Raw genomic sequence first — 24,976 nt, forward strand, 5'->3', positions numbered from 1 at the left:
ATAAAATCTAAAAACGTTGGGAGAAAAGTACTAAGTTTTTTTAATACATGGATTTGAAGAATTCATTTCTAGAATGTATTTTTCTCCTAATACAGACATCCATATTAATATTAAGTATATAGGATGAGACTTACTTAAATTACTTAATTAGGTTATACTAAACTTCTAAGTTATTTTTGAAAGAAGAATTTTGTTAATCTGAAAAAGATTCTAACATTATTTCTAATGTACTCTTTAAATAAGTCTTTAATAGGTCAGTTTTTAAATCTTATATTTTAAAAGATAAAAAATAGAAAAACCTAGCCTTCTAATGGAAAATATAATTTAATAGCACTGAGAAAAGAGTTGTAAGCATGTTATAAATATACGAGGAGATCAGTTTTATTTCTGACTTGTTTTTGAAACTTTCTTATGAATCATATGTTTTAACATCAGAAGAATAATATATAAAATATGCATTACATTTTTATGGTCTAGCAGATATTAAAAAATAGAGAGTAAAAATGCAACTTTGCCTAGCTAAGTCCTAACTAAGATGTTAAGTTAAAATTAGAAAAATACAAAAGCTAAAATAGTCTAATGAACTAAAATTTTAAAGCATATTTATGTATATATTTTATGTCTTGGCATATAGCATTTACCTTAATTGTAAATGAAACTATATACTGTAATATGAATGAAAATAATTAATGCTGTAGAAGTATTTTTTCATTGTAGTTTACTAGATCAAAAAATTTACTAATAAGCTAAATGTATTATTAAGGGTCATGTTTAAAATAAGATTTTGTAGAGTTTTGCTGAAGACGTATCTTTCCCAAAGGGCTTTGGGGTTTTTGTGTGTGTGTGTTAGGATTTCTGAGTTTTGTGATTTGAAATTCATGATACATTTTGAGTGCCCTTTCATCTGGCAAAATGTTTCCAAGGAAAAATCAGACATTATGTACATTTTGTTTTATATTTTGTTGTGAGAAAAATAGCAGATACTATAGGAGAAATCTAGTTGTTGTTTTGGTGCATGCATCAAATACTGAAGCATTATTTTGTCTGTCAGTCAGTTACACGTCTGAGCAAGTTACAATTTGTGTAAGTACATCTTACACATTTAATTTATATTGATGATACAGTGATCTCTACATGTGATTGTCGTATTTACTGAAATTATGGGCAATGTATTTAAAAGAAATGCATTTTGAAACTTGTTTTTAATTAAAATGAGGAACTTTAAAGGAGTTCTTTCATTAGCAAAATAGGTGATTGTGCAGTTTTCTGAAAGAATGAACTCTTGGTTTTCTTTTCAAATTATATGAAAATGTTTCCTGGCTAGTTATTTGTTATTTTTTAAAGTCAGAAAGGAATAAAGTAGTAGTATATGCTATTTCTGATTATCTTTCTATCAATAGAGAGAAAAAGGGAAAATAAAGTATGTTGACACAATAGTTCTCCCTTTAAAAAAAAAAAAAAGATCTTGAAATCGAAAAGATATATATCGCCTATATCTAATTTTTCTTATTAGGACTTATTTAGAGTTGCATGAATTTTTTGAGGAAGTGTATCTTACAAAAAGCAGAGATTGAGACTATTATAGCCAGCTATAGGATAGTCCTTCTCTATTGTTGGTTCCCAGATTTTAGAAAACAATTTTTAAATTAATAATGTTGAGTACCAAAATATCTGTGTTACAAGAAGTTAGAAAAATGCCAGAAAATTATAAAGGCAAAAGGAAAGATTGATTGAAGTTAAATGTACCCCTATAAATGAGAAGTATTTAGCAGTGTGAAGAGTGCTCTGGGGATAACAAGTAGTACTCTGTCAGGGATAATTTTCTGGGCAGCTGAGGGGGTTTGAGTGATAAAGGAAGGCAGGGAAACAGCAGAACTGGAACTGTTTGACAGAATTTGCAAAGTTAGCTTTGGATTGTGAGGGAGAAAGTTGGTGCAACAATTGGGTTCTGTCACGGGGAGGGGTGAAGGGCTCGCCAGCTCCGGCGCCACGACAGGGTTAACGGCAGCGGCGCCCGGTGCACTCTGGGAGTTGTAGGCCGCGGGTATTGTGGGAGTTGTCGTAAAAGTTCGTTCTTTGGGTGTGATGGCCGCCGCCAGGGCAGGAATTGGGGGATTCTGTTATTCCGGACGGCTCGGGGGGCTCTCTGTACCATCAGAAGGCCACCGACAGCCCCCAGGTTACCGAGGGCCTGTTAATTGTGTGCCAGGGAGGTGGGGAGCGGTGTGTTGGGTTAAGCTTGGGGCCTGGTGTCGCTAGATCGGCCTGGGGGCCTCTGGCAGCTAAGGGCTAGATGAGGGGCTCCAACCTGCCAGACCCTAGCCGTCTGGGCTTTCAGCCTTCAAAATATCTGGGTGGCCAGCGCCTAAGCATTTTGGAGCATGCCTTGTTTTGTTGTGGTTTGTATCCTGCACCTCTCCCACTTTTCTTACAGTGTTGTACTGTGTTCCTGTAGTCGTTGATGCTCAGGACCCTATTTGAGGTTAGGTTGGGCTTGTTTTCTTGGGTCTGGTGGGATTTGTGCAACAGGTGAAATTTTGGGAAGTCTGAAGGGCAATATCCTGAGTGTTGTCTGTCTTGTTTTCGGTGTGAGAAACTGCGTGAGTGGTGAACGTGCCCCTGAACGTGTGCTTCACCTTCTCTTGCGTGTGGTGAACCTTGCCCCTGTTTCCTAATGCCCACAGGCCGTGCTCCGCAGTTCCTCCTTATGAAATGCCTTTCTGTTAACTTGGATGTGTTCTTAAACCTTTGTGAGCCTCTGGAAGACTGCTTTGCAGTTGGTCGTAGAACAGTATTGTAGAACAGTATTGCAAAAAGTGAATGTGAAACAAATACCCTTAGTTCTAGGGAGCAAGCCCTTTGACCTTAGTGGTGCTGTGGGGTGATTTGGTTACTTAAGGGAATCAGATTTGCTTTTAGATGCCTTACCTTACTCTTGGCTCCCAGGGTTCCTCTGCCTGTTGGTACACTTTGATCTTACTTGTTTTTCCATACTCTCTCAGCTTGAGTCAAAATGGGACACTGTGTACTGACATGTAACTGCATGTATCAGAATCTCTGGATAACACCAAATTGCCAAGCAGGTCAGTACCTGTCTTAACACCCCTGCACACCCTCACTATTTCTGCCCTCAGGTGCTGCTCCATAAATTCTGCCTTATTTAGATAGTCTGGTTGTTGTTTATATGACTTAAGGCCTAACTGGCCATGAAAAGCTATTTCTCAGACAATATTATATAAAAGCTTTTTACTCCCACAAATAGTACTGGTGTCTAGAAAGTTTTTTCATTCAAGGTTGGTGAAAGAGGGGATTTAAAATAAGGTACCGCGTGGTTTTGGAAATCAGCTACCAATTTTTAGTTTGGGGGACAGGCCATGTAACAGAAATGATTTATAGCGAGAGGGAAAAAACTGTTCTTTTTCTTTATATTTTAGAGCCTATAAAACCTGTTTCTGTGTCATTTTATTGGACTGCTTTCATATACCATTAAAAAACCCTTCAATGTGTTGTGTATGAGTTTTCTTGATGTATCTGTATGGGTTTTCATAATTACCCTTTTGTCTGAGTTTGCTTAGTACTTGAATATTTGAAAATATAGTAGTGGTATAGAAGGGAGCAAAGTGGATGGGTTTGTATACATACTTCTGTTGAATATGATTTTGGGTACAGATTGATAGACTAATACTGTTGGCTTGCTAGTCAGGTCTCAGGATGGTATTTCCTTCACTCTGACCTGAAGCCAGTGTATCTTCAAATATTAATTAACTTGCCAATGGAAAAAGATTGGGAAACTTAATTTTTAAGTACTATACTGTTCATATTGTTGTTGTTTGGTAATATGGTAAAATACTGGTGAGTTGGTTTTGTATCTTAGGAAAACTGTATCTTAGGAATGGATAGAATTTGTAGATTTGTAGAATCATAAAATTATTCAAAACCAATGACAACCACAGTTTGCTTTGAAAGTGGATGCACACCTTTTTTTTTTTTTTTTTTTTAAGGTTTTATTTGGGGGAGAGAGTGAGCACAAGTTGGGTGAAGTGTAGGGGGAGAAGCAGGGTCTCTCATGAGCAGGGAGCCCAATGTGGGGCTTGATCCTGGGTCTCTGGGATCCTAATCTAAACCGAAGGCAGACACTTAACTGTTGGAGTCACCCAGGCACCCCAAGAGGCATACGTTTTTAATTGCCAAGTTACCTATGACTCAGGTCCTCAACAAATGGTTCATTTGAAGGTGCTTGGAATAGGTAGGTACTTACTTTGAAAAGTTTAGAAATAAATGTATCTCTGTATTTTCAGAGAGCCCTTCTGGACATTTGTGAGTAGACACATCTCCAAGAAATGGTGAGATTTTACACCCAAACATTTTAACATTTAATCCCTGAGGTCTTTGTTTTGTACTCTGCTTTCTACCAACATCATTTCAATTCTGCTGGTGTGAAATGTTTTTTGAAATACAAGGTCAGTTATGCTTCCAGAAAAAAATGTGGTAATAACCACTACCTTCTGGAGAACATGATTCCTAAGGTTGTGCATATGTATTTGATAAATGTGTCAAAGGTGATCATTTTGAAACTTAGGCTTTGTATGGTTTTGACAAAACTCCTTTCAGTGAGCTATAATAGCACCAAAGGGTAACTGGTAGCATTCTTTTTGTTGTTGTTGTTTAATTAATTCTTTTTAAAATTAGCCTCCACACCTAACATGGGACTTGAACTCATGATCCGTAGATCATGAGTCACATGCTTTATCAACTGAGCCAGCCAGCGCCCCACTGGTAATGTTCTTGACGTAGGTGTTATAAATGAAAGCCTTTGGTTCTGCTGTTCATTCAAAAATAAATACAAACTTACTTCCAAATAATACAGTGTAGAAGATAACAAAAAAATAAAGTTTTTATTTTAGTTTGTAACCAAAATTTGGAAACACGGGTGGGGAGGGATTGAGTGGGAATATCTGTTTGAGCCCTTTATGTAAAACCTTTCTAATTTCATTTCCCTATACATTGCTGAAAACACACATTTTTATTAATGTACTTCTGCATCTGTGAACATTTGTGTGTGGGAAAACTGCATGTACAAGACAACAAAACCACCCATTCAGAATTTGGCCCTTAGTTTTCCTTTATAGTATTTGAAGTGGAAGAATTGTTGGTTGTACTTTGTGCACTTGTTTATATATTTTGTTTTCAAATAACAATACTCTTAAACATGGAGTGCATCTCCACCCACTCACTCCACCTTTTTTGTAGGATAATTAGGTGTCTGAAAGAAAGAGGAAAAAGTTTTAAAATTTTTTCATGCCTTTCACTGAATCTTATTTTCTGCTCTTCCTACATATATTTCCAGGACAGGATACATTATTTCTGCTCTGCTGGATATTATTTCTTGAAGACAGATTATTAATCGTAGGATTTTTCTAGACAAGACACAACACACCAATGGTTACAGCAAAAGGTTGTATCTAGGTTAAAAGATATTACTTTGTTTCCTATTGGAAAGAAAGCAAGATCATAGGCATATATTCCAAAACTTAAAGGATTCTGTCTATATCTTTTTTTTTTTTAAGATTTTATTTATTTGAGAGAGAAAGAGTGAATGAGAGAGAGGAGGAGGTAGAGGGGGAGACAGAGAAGCAGACTCCCTCCTAATCAGAGAACCCAACCTGGAGCTTGATCCCAGGATCATGACCTAAGCTGAATGCAGACGCTTAACAAACTGAGCTACCTATGCACCCCAGATTCTCTCTAGATCTTAGAAATTCAAGAGCCCTGAAGAGATTATTTTGCTTTGTCCTCGACTTTTCCTTGTTTTTCATTTTGTTTAACTTACTCCCTCGGTGTGTTTGTTTGGCTCTAGAACTTAAATGGCATTTTTGTTTATTTTGGTACTTTTTTACAAATTATTTGCTTCAATTTTTAAAAACCATTTTTCCTCTAAAATATTGATAATATTCATTCTAAATATCCATGCTTCAAGGAATCAAGAAGAATATTCTTGAAAAAAAAAAAAAAGAGGAGTCTCAGCAGAGAGATGATATTTGTGTGTGTGTGCGTGTGTAACAAAATGTTAGGACTCAAATATACAATAACCAAAATAAAACCCAAAATTCCCTGGAGGTCCTCAATTGCAGTATGGAGATGATGAAGAAAAGAGTCCGTGAACTTGAACCTAGAGCAATAGAAATTATCCAGTCTGATGAACAGAGAGGAAAATGATAGAAAAGGTAAATGAACAGAGCCAATGGGACAATATCACAAGGTCTAATACTCATTTTATCAGAATCCCAAAAGGAGAAGAGGAAGAGTAGAGTGCAAAAAACAACTGAAGAAACAGTAGCGGAAAACATCCCAATTTTGGTGAAAGATACGTGCTTAGAATTTCAAGAAAGTCAGTGAATCTCAACATTGATATTCAAAAAAACCATACTGGACGTATTACGGACAAATAATTATTTTAATGAAGTATTACTGTTACATAATATTTTTTTAAAGATACATTTATTTATTTATTTGAGAAAGAATTTACACAAACAGGGGGAAGGGCAGAGGATTCTCGAGCAGACTCCCTGCTGAGCGCAGAGGCCAACTCAGGGCTGGATCCTGCAACCTTGAGATCACGGCCTAAGCCGAAATCAAGAGTTGGATGCTTATGGTCTGAGCCACCCAGGCTCCCCTTGTCACATTACATTTATATAATTAAAATGCTATATATGCTAGGTTTCTATATTCTGGGGAAAAAAGAATTAATGACTTCTTTAAACCTCAGCACCAAGTTCCAGAATGTGGCCTGTGAAAACATCTAGGGTGTATGGCTTTAGTCTCCTTTTCTATTATTAACAGTCTTTAGTTAATGAAGATCAGCATGATTTTTAATTTTCAGACAAGTTTTACATGAAGACAGTATTACTTCTTGCCTGACACTCATGAGATGCAGATTTGTGAAATTTTTATGAAGACTGTATAAGAAGATATTTTTAAATTGATCGAAGTTATGTATATTTACTAATCTAAAAAAAATTATTTGTAAACCACTTTCATTTTTTTTAACTCCATGTTTTTGGATTTTAAATTGTTTTTCAAGAAGTTTTGTTTTTGTTTTTGTTTTTTCCCAAAGGGATAGGAACCATACTTTCAGTGAAGGTGTATTAAAGGAGTGGTCAGCTTTTTCCTTTATATTTTAGTATTAATCAAAGATACAGAATTTGTACAGTTTATAAGAGGGAAAGAAAAGACCCATTGCATTAGTTAAAATGAAGACATCTGTGATTTTAAGCTATTCTGTACTATTTGTTATAATTAAGGAATTTGAACTTATAATATGGAGTTAATTTTAAGATATTTGTGAAATGACTTATTAATTATATTCTATAAAATATTTTTTTGAGATACACAGATTTAAGTAAAGTTTTCTTTTCTTTCTTTCTTTTTTTTCTTTTAAGACAGTGCCAGAGCACTTGAACAGGGTTGGGGAGGAACAGAGAGAGTGGGAGAGAGAGAATCTTAAGCAGGATCCATGTGCATCATGGAGCCCAGTGCAGGGCTTGAGATCATGACCTGAGCTGAATCAAGAGTTGGGTGCTCAATGGACTGAACCTCCCAGATGTCCCCAATTTTTTTCATTCTAACACAAGATTTAAAAAAGAAAACTAATGGTAAAGTAAATGAAACTGACTTGTAGTCTTCTACCTGAAGAGGAAAACTTGGAAAGAACATAATTTATAGAAATGTAAAAGTTTGAGATATGTAATTTTGAGTTTTATCAATCAGTAAGAGAAGATAGAAAGGCTAAGCCATGGTTTGACAGTTCACAAAAGAAAAAACAATAATGTCATTGCATAACGTAGCAGATTATGTTTTCCAAAGATGACCACAGCAATATCTCCCAGCTGACATGTTCTTCTGCAGTGTGATTGATGTCACTCTGTCATCAAAACGTGGCATCTCTCCACTTCTTTAATTTTGAGTAGGCTTTTTGACTGCTTAGACCAAAAGAACATGGTAGAATGGATGATATCCTAGTTACAGGTGTTGTTCTTACCTCACCTGGCAATTTCTTCCTGCCTTTTGGAACCCACCCACTAAGTAAGAGATGTAATTACCTTCAAATTACTATGTTCTAAGAAGGCCAAAGTCATCTAATGAACTCCTGGAGGATAAAACATCTGGAGAGGCCAAGGAGCATTGAGGAACCAGACATGTAAGTGAAGAAGCCATTTTGGAAATGGATCCTCCAGCCCCACCTGCCATTGGCTGTTGCTTTGTAAATCAGATGAACCACCCAGGAGAGCCCTTCTCAATTTTTGGCCCACAAAATCATGAGCAAAATAAAATGGTTTCTTTTAAACTTACGAGGTTTTGGGTGCTTTGTTATGCGTCAATGATACCTGTAAAAAAATACTGGGGAAGAAAAGATTTCATCATTTTTATAAGAGATGGCAGTATAGGAGAATATGTCTACATGTATCTACAGTGTAACGGAATGCCTAAATAATCAAAAAAAAAAAAAAAAAAAAAACCAAGAGCCTCAGTAGAAAAGTGTACCAAGGATATTAAATAGGCGAATGACAGAAAGGTATGCTCAAACTCATTAGTAAAGAGAGAGGGTCAGATTAAAGCCACAAGAAAATTTCTCTTAGTACCCAACAGACTAACAAAAAGTGGAAAGATGGATGGATAATGTCATGTGTCGATGGCGATGGGGGTGAATAGGAACCCTTATGCACTGTTGCTTAGTGTAAAGTGGTGGAGCTGTTCTGGAGAGCAGTCTGGCAAAATTTAATATAGATATTAATAAATTGTCCTGGATACATGTCCTCAAGAAGACTTACACAGGTCTTTAAGGGAACAAATATGAAAATAATAATTATATTGGGCTTTTTGGTGACAAACTCCAAGTCAATATAGGTTTTTGTTTTTTTTTTTTTTAAGATTTTATTTATTTGAGAGAGGGTATACACAAGCAAAGGAGGGAAGGAGCAGTGGGGAGGGAGGGAGACAAGCAAACTTCATGCTGAACACAGAGCCCAATGCAGAGCAAGCCAAAATCGTGTTGGATGCTGAACCAACTGAGCCACCAAAGTGCCCTACCGATCTCTCTCACTGAGAGAGCTAGTTCAAACTTGGTGAAGGCTCACATATACAGTCGTGCGTTAGAAGCAAAGGACTGCATATATCCTCCACATCTGCATATGTTTTAAAGATGCAGTTTAGTGAAAGTAATAAACAATGGAGTCTATAAATACCATTTGTATAAATTTAAAACAGGGAAATAAAAATATCCTGTAAGAAAATATTAAAAAACCTACATCAAACACGTTGGAATGGTTTCCTAAGAACAAGAAAAAAGTCGCCCATAGAGGGAGGAGTGGGGAATGAGGTAAAAGAAATTAAAGTCCAGTAGTGATGGTGTGCTGTGAACCATTGTGTATGAGCAAATGTTCTGTGCCTGAGGTCCAGCAATGAACTCCTCTGGTCAAGAGAAGATTATAATTCTTCAGGAGTCCAAAAAAGCAAATCGAAAGGATAGAACTATTTGCCAAATCTGCCATGCTTGGGGGTTTTAAATGAGAGCAGTACTTACAAAAGTGTGGTCAAGGGGTGCCTAGGTGGTGTGGTCAGTTAAGCCTCTGACTCTTGGTTTCAGCTCAGGTCATTCTGTCGAGGTTGTGAGATCAAGTCCCATATCGGCTCTGTGCTCAGCATGGAGTCTGCTTGAGATTCCCTCTCCCACTCCCTCTGCCTCTACTTGTGCTCTCTCTTTCTCTCTTTCTCAGAACTTTAAAAAAGAAGTGTGCTCAAATAGGCAATCTCATATTTTTTGGATATATAATCTGGTATGACCTTTATACATGACAGTATTAATGAAGAGCCTTAAAAAAATGCTCATGTGCTAGCCAAAAAAAAAAAAAAAAAAAAAAAAAAAAAAAAACCAAACAAACAGAAACTATAGAATGAAATTTAGAAAACAAGCCATTTAAATAGCAACAGCAAACAGGAAATACTTGGAGATTTATTTAACAAAGTATGTGTAAGGAAACTATATGGAATGTATATGGAAACTATAGAACACAGCAGAGAGAAACTAAAGAAGACCAAACTAATGGGACAGATACCGTGTTCATGGATTGGAAGACTCAATATTGTTAAGATTTCACCTCTCTTCAAATTGATCTATAGATCCAAAAAAATTCCAGTCAATATACCAGTAGGATTTTGAACTATTTTTATAGAATTCAGCAGGCTAAATTTATATGGAAATGCAAAGGCTCTAGAGTAGGTAAGTCCAAAAAGGTGCACTATTTGATTTCAAGACTTTATAGTAATCTAGAGAGTGTAATTTTAATGATGATAGTTATATAAATCAATGGGACAAAACAAAGTGGAGGTATATAAATATATCATCAAGTGATTTTCAACAAAAGTTCTGAGGTGAAATCAGTAAGGAAAAATTTTTCAACAAATGATGTAGGAACAGTTGGATATCATTGGCAAAATGATGGACTTTGTTTCTGGTCTCACACTATATACAAAGATTAACTTGAAATGGATCCACAAACCCAAACACAAGAGAGAAAACTTATAGAAAAAAACAGGAGGAAGATCTTGAAGATCTTTGTAATCTTGGGTAATGCAAAGATTTTTTAGATAAGCCACAGAAAGTAAGAAGCATTAAAAAAAGTTAATAGGATGCCTGGCTGGGTCAGAGGTAGAGCCTATGACTCTTAATCTCAGGGTTGAGTTTCAGCCCCATGTTGGGTGTAGAGATTACTTAAAATCTTTTTTAAAAAGTTAATAAATTGGGTTTTATTAAAATAAAAATATTTATCAAAATACACTGTTAAGAAATAAAAAGATAAGCCATAGACTGGGAAAAAATATTTGTAACACATCTGATGAAGGATTCCTCTTCAGGAAATATAAAGAAATTTTAGTACTCAGTAATAAGAAGACAGGCAACCTAATTAAAACAGAGCAAAACTTTGTTAAGTAAGTGAGGCAAAGATCATCTTTGTGTATTGGCTGCAAGTTTATTTCTTGTTTAAAATATTTTATTAATTTATTTTTCAGAGAGAGAGAGAGAGAAAGTGCACAAGCAGGAGGAGCAGCAGGCAGAGGGAGAAGCAGGCTCCCCATGGAGCAAAGAGCCCGCCATGGGACTGGATCCCAGGACTCTGGGATCATAACCTGAGCCAAAGGCAGATGCTGACCCAACTGAGCCACCTAGGTGTTCCTCCAAGTTTATTTCCTTATGACAGTCTGAAAGCTTTTAGCTATAAAAGCCCACCAGTGCCAAACTCAAATTTTTATACATTCCATTATTTACAAAATAGTCCGAACAGGTGGATTTTTAGAACCTGCCTGCTTTGCATACTCCAGGAAACCAACCTCCACATCTGCTGGCAGTCAGTAAGATAAATCCTGGGGGCACCTGGGTGGCTCAGTGGGTTGGGCACCTGCCTTAGGCTCATCACAATCTCAGGGTTCTGGCATCAAGCCTCACTTTGGGCTCCCTTATTGATGGGGAGTCTGCTTCTCCCCCCTGCTTGTGCTCGCTCACTCATGTGCTCTCTCTCAAGTAAATAAATAAAATCTTTAAAAAGAAAAAAAAAAAAAGATAAGCTCTGGGCCCATAAAGTCCCCAAGCCTTTGGTGCTGCCTTTTTAAAGCTCTGACACAGAAACACTCTACCATGCTGCTAGAGCACATCACCTGGACATGTAATCCTCCTGTCTGATTGCCCTCTCCTCCAGGAGTTCCCTTGCCCTCCTCCCTTTTTGGGTAGTGACCCCCTCATTGTCAGCCTCCAGTCTCATGCTCTGAGGGACTTCGTGCAACCCTGAAAACTCCTGTAACTCTACGTACTGCCCAGTACATGTGTTCTGATCTTGATCGATCACCAAATCCCCAACAAGACTTTGATAGACATTTTACCAAAAAAAGGAATGACTGTCCAATAAGCACATACAAAAATGTTCATCATCTTTATTCTTCAGGGAGATGCTAGTTAAAGCCACATTGGGTTACCACTATATACCCACTAAGTGAAAAAGACTGACACTACCAAGTGTGGTGAAGACATGGTACAAAACGATACAGCTGCTTTGGAAAGCAGTTTGTCAATTTCTTATAAAATTAAACAGTTACCATTTAATCTGTAATTCCACTTCTCAAGTATTATTTAGTCAAGGGAAATAAAAGCATTTGTCCACATGAAGACTTGTATGTAAACATTCATATTTGTTTTATTCATACAGTGAAAAATCGTAAAGTTGAATGTTCATCAACTGAAGAATGGATAACCAAATGGAATACGACTAAGGAACGAGAAGGGATAGACTACCAATACTTGCACCATGGATTAATCTCAAGGATGTCATGCTAATGGAGAAGCAAGACATAAAAGATTATATACTGTATGATTCCATTTATCTGCATTTCTAGAAAAGGCAAAATGAGAGAGTGAAAACAACTATTGGTCACGATGGATGAAGGATCAGGGAGGGAACTGACTATAAAGCATGAGGAAATACTAATCTTGATCATGGTAGTTATGCAAATTTACAAATTTATCAAAAACCATCAAACACTTAAAATTCAGAATCGTATTTTCAGTTATCTCTCAATAAGGTGGACTGAGGAAAAAACAAAGCACTCATGCTTTTTAACACAGAATTGCATTACTTTTCAGAAGTTTTTTTTTAAACTTATCTAAGTAATCTCTACACCTTGAATTTACAACCCTGAAGTCGTGAGTGATGTGCTCTACCAACTGAGCCAGCCAGGCACCCCAAAATTGCATACCTAAGAATTTAGTATAAAGAAATCATAAGAGATGTGTTTGAAACATAGAGTGTTCATTTCAACATTATTTATAATAGCTAACTTGAAACAAGTGAAATGCCCAGCAGTAGAATATTGTTTAGATCTGTCTATGATACATTCATACAGGGAATTTGTCAAGCTATTAACAATTACATAGAAAATAGGAGTTGGAGAAATGTGTGCCACTTTAAGTAAAAAGGCAGATTAAAATACAGTATGTGTCTAGTTTTTTACTTGGGTTTTTATTTTAAAACCAGAAGTTAATAGAGTACAATATTTTTACTATGTCATTGATAAATGAGGGGCGAGAGGGATTTTCATGATATTATGCAAATAAGATCTGAAAATCTGCTACCTCCATATATATTTTTTTCTTCCAATGGGAAATGAAAGAGATTAACATTCAGACCAATGTTCTTTTGCAACAAGATAGGCCAAGTTCATTATTACTTTTTACAATAAAGTAGGGATTTATATGCACCCTGAAGGATATTGATTAATATTTACAAATCCTCAAGGTGATACCCCTAGCTTTGACTTTATTTTAAAAGCTCCCTCAATTAACTTAAGAGAACACTTATCCATCTGTATCTAAAAATCAGAAGAGAGTTGAAATGAACTTAATTAGACATGGACACACAGTACATTTCCTGGGGTATGTTAGGGATCAGAATATCTCATCCCATCTAAAGTCTGCAGGTAAAATGTCCCTTATACTGGCTGAGCAGGATCCTGGTTAGGAACACTTGGACTATTCAATATTCCCACCCTGGGTCAGGAAAGGTAAAACAGGTAAATGAAAGGTGTTTGAATATACATTCAATAGTGAATAAAAGGCCTGCGAAATTCCTTGATTAGTCTCTCTCTTGGTATCCTGAGATTTCCATTGCATGATTGAAAGACAGAATCGATTAACTCTGAGATCTCCAGTTTTGTATCTCTAATTTTTACAGACTCTAGAACATTAAGGAAATATCTAAAATTGGACATATTTTGCAATGCCTGACTGGTTCACTTGGTAGAGGTTGCAACTCTTGATCTCAGTCAGCATTGTTAAGTTCAAGCCCCACACAGGGTGTAGAGATTACTTAAATAAAAAATCTTTAAAAAGTAAAATAAAATTGGTTATATATTTTTAGTAGCCATTAGTTTTTTGAAAGTAAATTGGAAAAATGTTTATGGCAGTATTCGATTTTTTTTTTTTTTAAAGGGGGAAAGGGGAGAGGAGAGGGCAGAAGAAAGAGGGAGTGAATCTTAAGCAGGCTTCATGCCCAGTATGGAGCCTGAGGCAGGGCTCAGTCTCACAACACTGAGATATTGACCCGAGCCAAATCAAGATTTGGATGCTTAATTGGCTGAGTCACCCAGGTGTCCCATCCCCTAAACAATTTATTTTTATTTTTTTGAAGATTTAATGAATTTATTCCGAGAGAGAATGAGAGAGAGCACAAGCAGGGGGAGCAATAGGCAGAGGGAGAAGCAGGCTCCCTTCCCAGCGAGGAGCTCGATTCAGGACTTGATCCCAGGACCCTGGGATCATAAGCTGAGCCCAAGGCAGGTGCTTAATTGACTGAGCCACCCAGGTGCCCCTTCCCTGAGCAATTTAAATCATGTTTTCTATACACTTGGAAACCTGTAATCAAAAATTATAATCTTGTTCACAGATTCGGTTTTTTTTTTATCTGTAAGTTTGCAATTAATTGGATTTCTATAAACAGGGTCTTCTTTTATGTTCAGCCCAGTTCACTAAAAATTATGTGTAAATAAGAAATATTCTTGGTTTTGGAAAGCAATTTTTTTTAACATTGCCATGCAAATCGTTGAGTAGTTTATTTATGAGGAATGTGTGAAAATATTAAAAGTGGGTCTTTGGTCTCTCTACAAATCCAGACCCAAAAAAGAGCCATATTAAGGCACTTACAGAAAGAATGTTCACTCAAACGTCTTCAATAAACACACATGTATAGACAGAGAATAAAATGAGATATAAATAAGGCAATTCTCACGAAGACATATCTAAAACAAAGTGTGGATTGGGAAGAGAAAACAGAAAACCTTGGGACTGCTCGTGTGTTGCAAAAAGGTTATTTCTCCCTAGTTAAAACCAGAGTGTCAACGTTTTATTCCCAGATGACTGGTGTCAGAGAGCTATTGTCATTTATACCCATACATTTTGTTTCCCTCTGAATTTCACCTAACAAAGGTATACCAGAGCCAGGAGCAGCTGTTTACATTGCATCCAACTATAAATCAAGACCACAAGCGTTGAGCTCTGAGAAGGAATCTATTTCACCTTTACTGTATTCACATACTCTCTCTCTTTCTCGCTCTCTCTCCCTTTGCCTTTGGTATTCAGAAAATGGAATGCTGTTACCCAATTAGACTATTTATACATGTTTCTGGTGATTATTTGTGGTGAGTCTAATTACTGATTTTACATCTGTTTTTAGCAACTCACTTTTCGGTAGTTCTTAGTTTTTAGCAACTCCATTTCAGTTAACCTAACTACCTATTTTCACAGCTTACTTAAACACTTTTTTTTTTCGTTAATCCCACTTTCTTGCTAGCTTTTCCTGTCCATCCTAATGTTCTCAACTTGATGCATCTTCCATGTGTGTCAACTTTAAAAAAATAAAATGGTCAGTTATTTTTTAGCAAAATGAGTTTATTTGGGAATAGCAGAGGAATTGTGATTTAGGACGAGTAAACTGGAAAAACCATAGGCAAGTCCAAAGAGACAAAGGGAAGGTAAGCCTTTATTAGTTTTCAGGGGAGGGTTGTTTCACACAAAAGTTCGTTAGAGGTGGTGGTGGTTTCTCACTGGCTGCAAGTGTTGCTGCTGGGGCAGAAAGAGATCTTCTTCTTGCCTGCTGTGTAAGCTGCAACCAGGGGTATGCATGTGAGCGCTCCCCCTTTAGGGCTTCCCAACTCCATTTTCAATGCTGTTTCCTTCACTACTTTTCATAGAAATGAAAGTATGCTGGAAACTTTGGAAGAGGAAGAAAAAGTATGTAGTGTGTGATTACAGGGATATTTGATTTAGATGTGCTTCAAACAAAAGCACATTAGTCATATCAACAATTGCAAAGAGACCATTAAATAAAAAAGACACTAATAAGGCAAAAAGTTGGGACTATCTGATGGTAAGAATCCTGTTAATTTTTTTTCGGTGGGATAATGGTATTTTGTTTTCAAAAAAGAGTCCCTTATAATTTTACAGGTACATGCAGAAATAATTACAGATAAAATGATTATATTTTCTGTGATTGGCTTCAAAATAATTCAGGAGAGGGGCACCTGGCTGGTTCAGTCAGTGGAGTGTGCAAATCTTGATCTTGGGGCCATGAATTTGAATCCCACGTTGGGCCTAGAGATTATTCTTTTAAAAACTGTAGGAAAGGAGAAGTGGATAGTTGTATAAACAAGATTGGGCATGAGTTGATAGTTATGAAAATTCATTATACGAGGGAGTTCATTATATTATCTTGCCTACCTTTTCATATGTTTGAAATTATCCATAACAAAATGGTAAATGCATTTCTATTAGGGTTAATAGGGGCACCTGTGTGGATCAGTCGTTTAAATGTCCCACTCTTGATTTTGGCTCAGTTTGTGATCTCAGGGTTGTGGGATCAAGCCCCACATCAGGCTCCACACTTAGCATGGAGTCTGCTTGGGGTTCTCTCTCTCCCTCTCCCCCACCCCTTGCTCCCATGAGTGCTCTCTCTCTCAAAATAAGTAAAAATAAAATAAGTAAGTAAATAAACAAAAGGGTTAATAAGCTCATACAAATAACCTTGTAAAACCTTTAACAAATCATTAGGAAAAAGAGAAATATGCCAAGTGAGCAAAAGATATGAAGAGGTAGTGTGCAAAAGAAGTAATAAACGGTAAATAAGCATATGAAGAGAACTTCAGTCTCAAAAAAACATGCAAATTAGGACAATGTGTGATATTGTGATTTATAGTGAGAAACATATTTGGTCTTCATCCACTCTTACTGGCTTGCAACTCTCCAAACCTTTGGAATTTCCTAATGAAAAAAAGCAATGGGAGTATCTTTTTCATAATATTTAGCCTTGTATAATGGATTCCTGTGTCCATAAAGCTGGAAGGAGTGTATTGTTATTCATAACAGGCCCCGTTCAATCACACCTAAATTAATGTTAATGTGATGAGTTTCGGAAAACTTCTAAGGATGGGGGCAAACCAGCACTGGAGGGTTGGAACTTTCAGTCCCATTCCTCACCCTATATCCAGAAAGACAAAAGGGTCTGGAGGTTGAATCAATTGCCAATGGCTGATGATTTAATCAATCGTGTCTATGTGATGAACCCTCCATAAAAACCCAACAGTGTGGGGTTCAGGGATTTTCCAGGTTGCTAAACATGGGGGTGTGCTGGGAGGTGGCATGTCTGGAGGGCACTAGACTGCCATGTCCCTTCCCATATCACTTATCTTCCCCTATGCATCTTTTCCATTGGGCTGTTACTGAATTGTATCCTTTTCTAATAAACTGGTAACCTAGTAATGTAAACTGTTTTCCCAAGTTCTATGAGCCACTCTACACATAACAGAAGCCAAGCAGGATGTTGTGGAAACCTGCAGGGACAGCCAGCAGGTCAGGAAAGCAGGCAACAACCTGGGCCTGTAACTGGTATCTGACGTGGGGACAGTCTTGTGAAACTAAGCTTGTGGGATCTCATGCTATCACCAGGGAACAACCAAACGGAATTAATTTAACTTCTTGGTGGCGTTGGAAAGCACATTCAGAAAGGAGATACTTTTTTTTCATCTGTAGAATTGACAAAACAGTTTAATGAGAACTACTGTTGATGAGAATGAGGTAAAGCAAATAGTCTATCTACCGCTAGTGGGACAGTAAATTCAGTAGGTCCCTAAGCGTTCCTGGTTGTCTTCTCTATCTTCTCCAAAAGAGTGGGCATCATTTGCCATTGCCATTTGATATGTGAGCTAACTAAATACCAGAATTATCCAAGGTCACACAACTGAGGGCTTGTTTTTTTTCCTCCTACCCCTGGAAAAGAAGAATCTGTTGATGAAATATTTTGCAATATATATGATAATGAGTTCTCTAGAGTTATTTTCTGACCTAGGTGATCTCAGATGATTGAGAAACAGAGCAGACATAAGCCCAGCCCATGGCCAGGAGCAAAGCTCTGCTCATAGCAGCCTGTGTCAGCCAAACCCTAGTCTACCCACAGACAAGGGAGAGAGAAGTAAATGTAGCTCATTGTACACCAAGGAGGTTTTGCAGTTGCCAGCAGCTACCTGAGGACTCGCCTCCTTTCTCTCCCTACTGCGCTTACACTCTAGTCCTACTCTTGCTTCCTCCGCGAGTGCTTTAGTCTTACAGGCATCAGATCCCTCAATACTGGGATGCTAAGAAAGGTGGGTTATTTCTCCATTGTCTGTACCTTGTTTCAAAGATTTGAGGAGGCTTATTAAAATTCTCATAATGCAAAGTAAAGAAAGATAGAAGGGAGCTAGAAATAGGAAAATCTTTTTAGATCCCCTATATAGATAAAGGGAACCTAGTTCACTAATGATACCTACTTCACAGAAGCATAACTACTATTCTGATTTTTCAACGTCCTATACACGGGGTAACGTGAGACAGCAAAGTGGCCACGAAGTTGGAGACTTGCCAGATGGCCCACCGAGGAGGCCAAAGAGTAACCACATAACTGTGCCCTGTTTTTAAGAGCTTGTTTTTCTCACCTGAGACAGCAAATGAACTGGTTGTGGGTAGGTGAGACCATAAAACGTGACTCTTAACATCATCACCCCATTTAGGTTTTTGGTTCTATACAGGAAGAATTCATGTGTTATGACTGAAGAGGAAAATAGAGCTGAGAGACAAGCCAAATAATTTTTAAGATGTGACCGATTTTATTTTTCCACTGGAAGTTATCTCTCCTTGTCACTAATTTTTACCCTTTCCTTCAGCAATACTAATCCATTTGTTCGTTTAATGAGTGTGTATCGAGTGGTTACTGTTTCCCAGGGCTGTGTCAGTGAATGGAACAGACCTTTATGGAACTTAAAGTACGGTTCCTGAAAGTATGGTTGCTGTAGGATGAACTTCGGTGCTTTTGAAGACTATGGGGGAGGCTCTTATGGCTTGAATACAATAAACAAGAGAGGAGGGCGGGGCCTGATTCAGGTGTGCTTCCTTAGGACACACACACACACACACACACACACACACACGCAGGGTATTAGTGTTCTATTGTTGCTCCTATAAATTCCCACAAATTAGTGGCTTAAAGCAACACACACTTATTATCTGACAGTTCTATAGGTTAGAATTACAAGATGGGACTCACTGGACTGAAGTCAAAGTGTTCCTTTCAGAAGGTCTCAGAAGGGTTTGTCTCCTTGCTGCTTTTCAGCCTCTAGAGGCTTCCTCCATTCCCCCAGCCAGCATCAGCGCCCCACTCTGACCATTCTTCCATACTTGCATCTCCTTCTCTGACCAAATCTGAGGCAGGTTCTCCAATTTTAAGGACCCATGTGACATAGATTAGCCTCACTTGAATAATCTTCCCATCTTGAGTCCTTAACTTAGTCCTATTATCACAATATACTGTTTGATACGGTAACATTTGCAGGTTCTTGTGGTTAGGATATGCATCTCTTTAAGTGTGGGGAGGATCATTATTTTGCCTAATACACACTTACACATACAAAGGTAGTTATGGCATGAATATTAAAATGTATATAGAACGTTTTCTCAAAAATATAAATAAATAAAATGAACATAAACAAAAAAACTGCACCCCCAAATAGAGGCATGATCATTTTGGAAAAAGTTTTTCATGTATATATTATTCATGAATGTCTCTGATGAGATATTGCCATTGATAGTGAAGAAGAAAGAAACGGAGAGGTACCTCTACAGTAAATGACATAAATAATTCTAAGAAACGTGGTGTTAAGTAAAAAAGCAAGTCTCAGAAGACTCCCCAAGTAAAAGGCTTAGGTTTACACATGAGTTTCCTCAGAGCTACTATAACAGATTGATAAAAACTAGGCAGCTTTAAAGAACAAAAAATTATTCTCTCGAAGTTTTTTTGGCTAGAAGTCCAAAACCATGGTATGGGCAGGGCCCTCTGACGGCCTTAGGGAAGAATCCTTCCTCGCTCTTCGAGTTTCTGCTGGGTGTTGGCAATCCTTAACATTTTTTTATTTTGTGTCTGCACAACTGCATTCTCCAGCTCACAGGGCCTTCGTTCCTCTGTCTCCCTGCGCAACTCCAAATCTCCCTTTATAAGGACCCATCATTGAATTTAAGGCCCACCCTAGTCCCGTCCAACCTTGTCTTAATTTGATTACATCTGCAAAAACCCTGTTTCTAAATACGGCCACATTCATACGTTGGTGGCGTGGGGAGAGTTAGGATTTCAACATATCTTTTGGGGGACACAATTCAAGCCATACAGTCAGAATTGCAGCATTTGTAAGGGAGCGAGGGAAGCACGATTAAGCTGACAGAGCCGTCGAGCTGTGATGCAGGTCTAACAGAAGCCTGGGCTGAGCCCACAGGGAGCTCCGCAGTTAGGATGGCCTCACAGATGTCCATAATTGAGGCCAGTAGCCAGGCATGTTTCTTCCTGCAGTATCTAGGCATTGGATGCAGGTAACCCATGGGGGCGGGGCAAAGCAACGCCCTTCAACCAAGAACAGTTCCCACGTGGGGGGGGGGACACACAACTGGGAGCCCTCAGCAACTAGCACTCTCTGCAAATGAATGTCTTGGTCGTGGAGAGGATATCAGAGTTGCATACTCCAGCATCCACTATATTATGGTTTTCAATAGATCTCAAAAAATAAGCCAAAGTGTACAATATATTATTATTTAATATACAATTGTGATAGAGTATTTACATACATGTATATGTATATATATATTTATTTATATGTACATAAGTATTTATTATATACACCTAAAAGCTGTAGAATGATACAGAACATTTAGGACTGTAGGGATAGGAAGGTTCCTGGTTTTTTGGTTCTTGAGTTGGGTGGTGGGTTTATAGTTTTTCACTGTATTATGATTTATAACTAGCTTATGTATTTCATGTAATCTTTTGTATGTATCAAATAAGTAATCTCTACACCCAATGTGGAACTCGAACTCATGACCCCAAGATCAAAAATTGCATGCTCTATGGACTGAGCCAGCCAGGCGCCCCTGCATCAAATATATTTATAAAAATAATAAAAAGAAGAAAGAAAACTAGGCAAAAGTCATAGCAGTTAAAGTATAGAACTTTAGAAAAAATATGAGTAGATAGAGCAAATCCAGATTTGCAAATCCTCTGCTACAGTAGGCATTCAGATGAAGACATACTTCCCTGAAATTCCCTAATGTTACTTACTTTAGTTTGCTTGCATAACCATCCTGAAATTTTTTTATTTTTGGCTGGAAGTATGATGTTGATAAAAATATATTGTTTACTTTCACTTTTGCCTAGTTTTTTTTTTAAAGATTTTATTTACTTATTTGAGAATGAGAGAGAGAGAGAGAGACAGAGAGCATGAGAAGTGGGAGGGTCAGAGAGAGAAGCAGACTCCCTGTAAAGCAGAAAGCCTAATGCGGGACTTGATCCCAGGACTCCAGGATCATGACCTGAGTGGAAGGCAGTTGCTTCACCAACTGAGCCACCCAGGCATCCCTCACCTAGTTTTAAATTGATTTGTTCATCATGGCACTAATTTTTTTTTTTAAGTGAAAGAGTATTTTGGGTAAGGTTGTTGGAATGCTTAATAGATCTGTTGGTGCAATAAAGAAATCTGGTTCATGCACAATATTGACATGTCAAGTTTTCACCATTATATTTTTTAAGTGTATTCATTTATAATTTAAATAATCTCTACCCAATGTGGGGATCAAACTCACAGCCTTGAGATCAAGAGTCTCATGCTCTGGGGTGCCTGGGTGGCTCAGTGGGTTAAGCCTCTGCCTTCAGCTCGAATCATGGTCTCAGGGTCCTGGGATTGAGCCCTGCATTCGGCTCCCTGCTCAGCGAGGAGCCTGCTTCCCCCTCTTCCTCTGCCTCCCTCTATGCCTACTTGTGATCTCTGTCTGTCAAATAAATAAGTAAAATCTTAAAAAAAAAAAAAAAGAGTCTCATGATCTTCCAACTGAGCAGGCCAGCCACTATTCACAATGGTATTTTTAATGGTACATTGAGTGGAGAAAGAGAGCTGTTGGATTATGTTTTATGATCACAGTTTTTACTTTTTTTTTAAAAAAAGGGTATATTGTCTATATTGTGCAGCTTTATATTTACATAGAAAAAGAAATGGAAGAAGGCACTCCAAGTAGCCAACTGCCGTTTGTGGGGATCAGAAATGGGGTGTGATACTTTTTCACTTTATATACCTCTGAGATCCTTTGAAACTAAAAAAAAAGTAAAATATTAAAACATATTTTTTGACCACTTTTTTCAAAACAACTGGTTTGAGTTTTCTTAGTTCAAGAGTCTGTTTCCATGTTGGAAAAATGGGAGTGCTACTCAGACCTTGGAATGGAATATTGTATTTGAAGTCAATTTCGGACACACTGATGCAATAACAAAGCATAGTAAATGCTAATGTGCATGCCTTATGGTGATATTGTCTGTGAAAGAAATTAAATGGTAATAATGTTTGTTAAAGAAGTATTAACTTTTTGGAAACCTCCTGATTTCTTTCTATTTTTTCTTTTTTCTTTTTAAAGATTTTTATTTATTTATTTTTGCAAGAGAGAGAAAGAAAAAGAGCACACAGGAGCTGGGGGGGTGGGGTGGTGGAGGGGCAGAGGGTGAAGCACACTCCCTGATGTAGAACTCGATCCCAGGACCCTGGATTCATGAAGGCAGAAGGCAGACGCCTAACTTACTGGGCCACCCAGGCTCTCATGGAAACCTGATTTCTCATGCCAAAAATTTGAATTTCTTTTAAACCTGGTTGTTAACCATGGCTCTCTCTTTCTCTCTCTCTCTTTTAAATCCAGGACTGAACTCCTTCTCAACTGAACTTAATGGAGAGATTAAGTGCCTTGTTTTGTGAGCTATGTTTAAATGAAGATGAGCTAGAAGACAGAACTGTTAAAAATATGTAAGTTTTATTATATAGCCAAATGAAGGATTCGGCTCTCTTGTAATGGTATTCTGAAAAATTCCTAGCTTCTGTGAAATTCCCTAATTATGGAATTTTCTTTCATGATATGGAGCTACTCCTGATTTCATCATGAGAATCTGATCTAAAACTCAATTTACGGAAATACTGAAAATGAATTTCAAATTAAATGAGACCATCTGTATACTAATATGATGCAATACTGTTGATTCACATTTTTCCATATTAAAGACTGTTCTGAACTCTAAATCTTTTAAATAAACGAGACTGAAATTTAATGTTGTTGTGTCTGAGTATGTTACTTGTATAACAACCAGCTACTTGCAGGAACTCTTCACCTCTCTGTTAATCATTTTTTTATGTTGCCTTTCTGAGCTACTTATCAAGATATGATTTCATAACCACACCTTGGTAGCTGAAATTCCAGTTCTGCCACTTAATCTCTATGTGTTTATAGGAAAGTTAGATATTTTAGGCTTCGTTTTTCTCACTGAATACGTAATGCTTTTCTGCCAATCACTGATAAATGCTTATATAGTATTGTCCAATTTTACTGTTGTAAAATTTGAATGCTTAGTAGCTAAAGTCATACACAGTCATACAGCTAATAAGAGGTAGAGTTGAAGTCTGGTTCCAGATTTACCTGATACCAAAGCCCAAAGTTTTAGAGTATTGCTTCCTCTTTGGAGAGTTAATGTTTTCATATGTTTGGTAGAATACCTGCCCATCTTTGGGAACCCAGGTCTGTATGTTAAATTTTAGCATAGAATAGTGCTGAATAGGAGTAGACCATCATTGTAGGTTCCTGTATGCATTAGAAGTTTTTAAAAAAAATTGTTTAAAAATTATTTTTAAAAAAGATTTTATTTATTTGACAGAGACAGACACAGTGAGAGAGGGAACATAAGCAGGGGGAGTGGGGGAGGGACAAGCAGACTCCCCGCTGAGCAGGGAGCCCAATGTAGGGCTCAATCCCAGGACCCTGGGATCATGACCTGAGCCCAATGACTGAGCCACCCAGATGTCCCTTTAAAAAATTTTTTAGAAAGACTTTTTTTTTTTTTTTTTTTTTTGAGAAGCTCAAGTTGGGGTAGGGGCATGAGAAGAGGGAAAGATAGAAGCAGACTCCCCACTGAGCAGGGAGCCTGATGTGGGTCTCGGTCCCAGGACCCTGAGATGAAGTCAGACACTTAAGTGATGTGGGCCTTGAACTCCAAAGCTAAGGTATGAGCAGGGCCCTCTGAAGCCAGACACTTAACCAACTTAATCCAGGCACCCCTGCATTAGAGGATTTTTTTTAAAGGTTTTATTTATTTATTTGACACACAGAGAGAGAGATCACAAGCAGGCAGAGAGACAGGGAGAGAGAGGGAGAAGCAGGCTCCCCACTGAGCAGAGAACCCGATTCAGGGTTTGATTCCAGGATGCTGAGATCACGACCTGAGCCAAAGGCAGAGGCTTAACCCACTGAGCCACCCAGGTGTCCCTGCATTAGAGTTTTTAAGTGGTTCATAAAATTTATCTGTAGACAAAGATTCCTATTCAATTCCAAAAGTATATAGCCCTCTGGACCTCAAAGGAATTTCTTTGACACAGATCACTTCACTCTGTGATGCCACTTTTTTTTTCTTTTAGTAAATATATGTGTGCACTCTTAATAAAGATTATTCCTGTTAATTGCAAGAGTACTGCTCATACCTTATAGGAAAAAACGGGCACCCAACTGAGGTGGATTCAATCAACATTCCTTGAGTAAAAATACCATGCTCAATACGAATTCTAAGAACAGTAGAAATTGCATTTCCATGGTGTCTGTCCTTATTCATTAAAAAAAAAAACCCAAATCATCAATTATTTTTTGTTGCCTGTTTATTTTTTTTTTAAGATTTTATTCATTTATTTGACAGACAGAGATCACAAGTAGGCAGAGAGGCAGGCAGAGAGAGAGAGGAAGGGAAGCAGCCTCCCTGCTGAGCAGAGAGCCCGATGTGGGGCTCTAACCCAG

General features: G+C 37.6%; 1 long non-coding RNA gene across 2 annotated transcripts; it reads left to right on the forward strand.

Moving 5' to 3' along the window:
* The first annotated feature begins 2,067 nt into the window (after positions 1-2,067).
* On the forward strand, positions 2,068-23,118 carry LOC132008353 (uncharacterized). Of its 2 annotated transcripts, none has more exons than XR_009401617.1 (4): positions 2,068-2,179; positions 3,003-3,083; positions 4,299-4,343; positions 22,847-23,118. It is a non-coding gene; the product is annotated as an uncharacterized LOC132008353 (long non-coding RNA). The 2 variants fall into 2 exon arrangements; XR_009401616.1 differs by lacking the exon at positions 22,847-23,118 and adding an exon at positions 7,440-8,344.
* The last annotated feature ends 1,858 nt before the right edge of the window (positions 23,119-24,976 follow it).

Source organism: Mustela nigripes, unplaced genomic scaffold (assembly GCF_022355385.1).
Source record: "Mustela nigripes isolate SB6536 unplaced genomic scaffold, MUSNIG.SB6536 HiC_scaffold_148, whole genome shotgun sequence".
NCBI classification, from domain to species: domain Eukaryota; kingdom Metazoa; phylum Chordata; class Mammalia; order Carnivora; family Mustelidae; genus Mustela; species Mustela nigripes.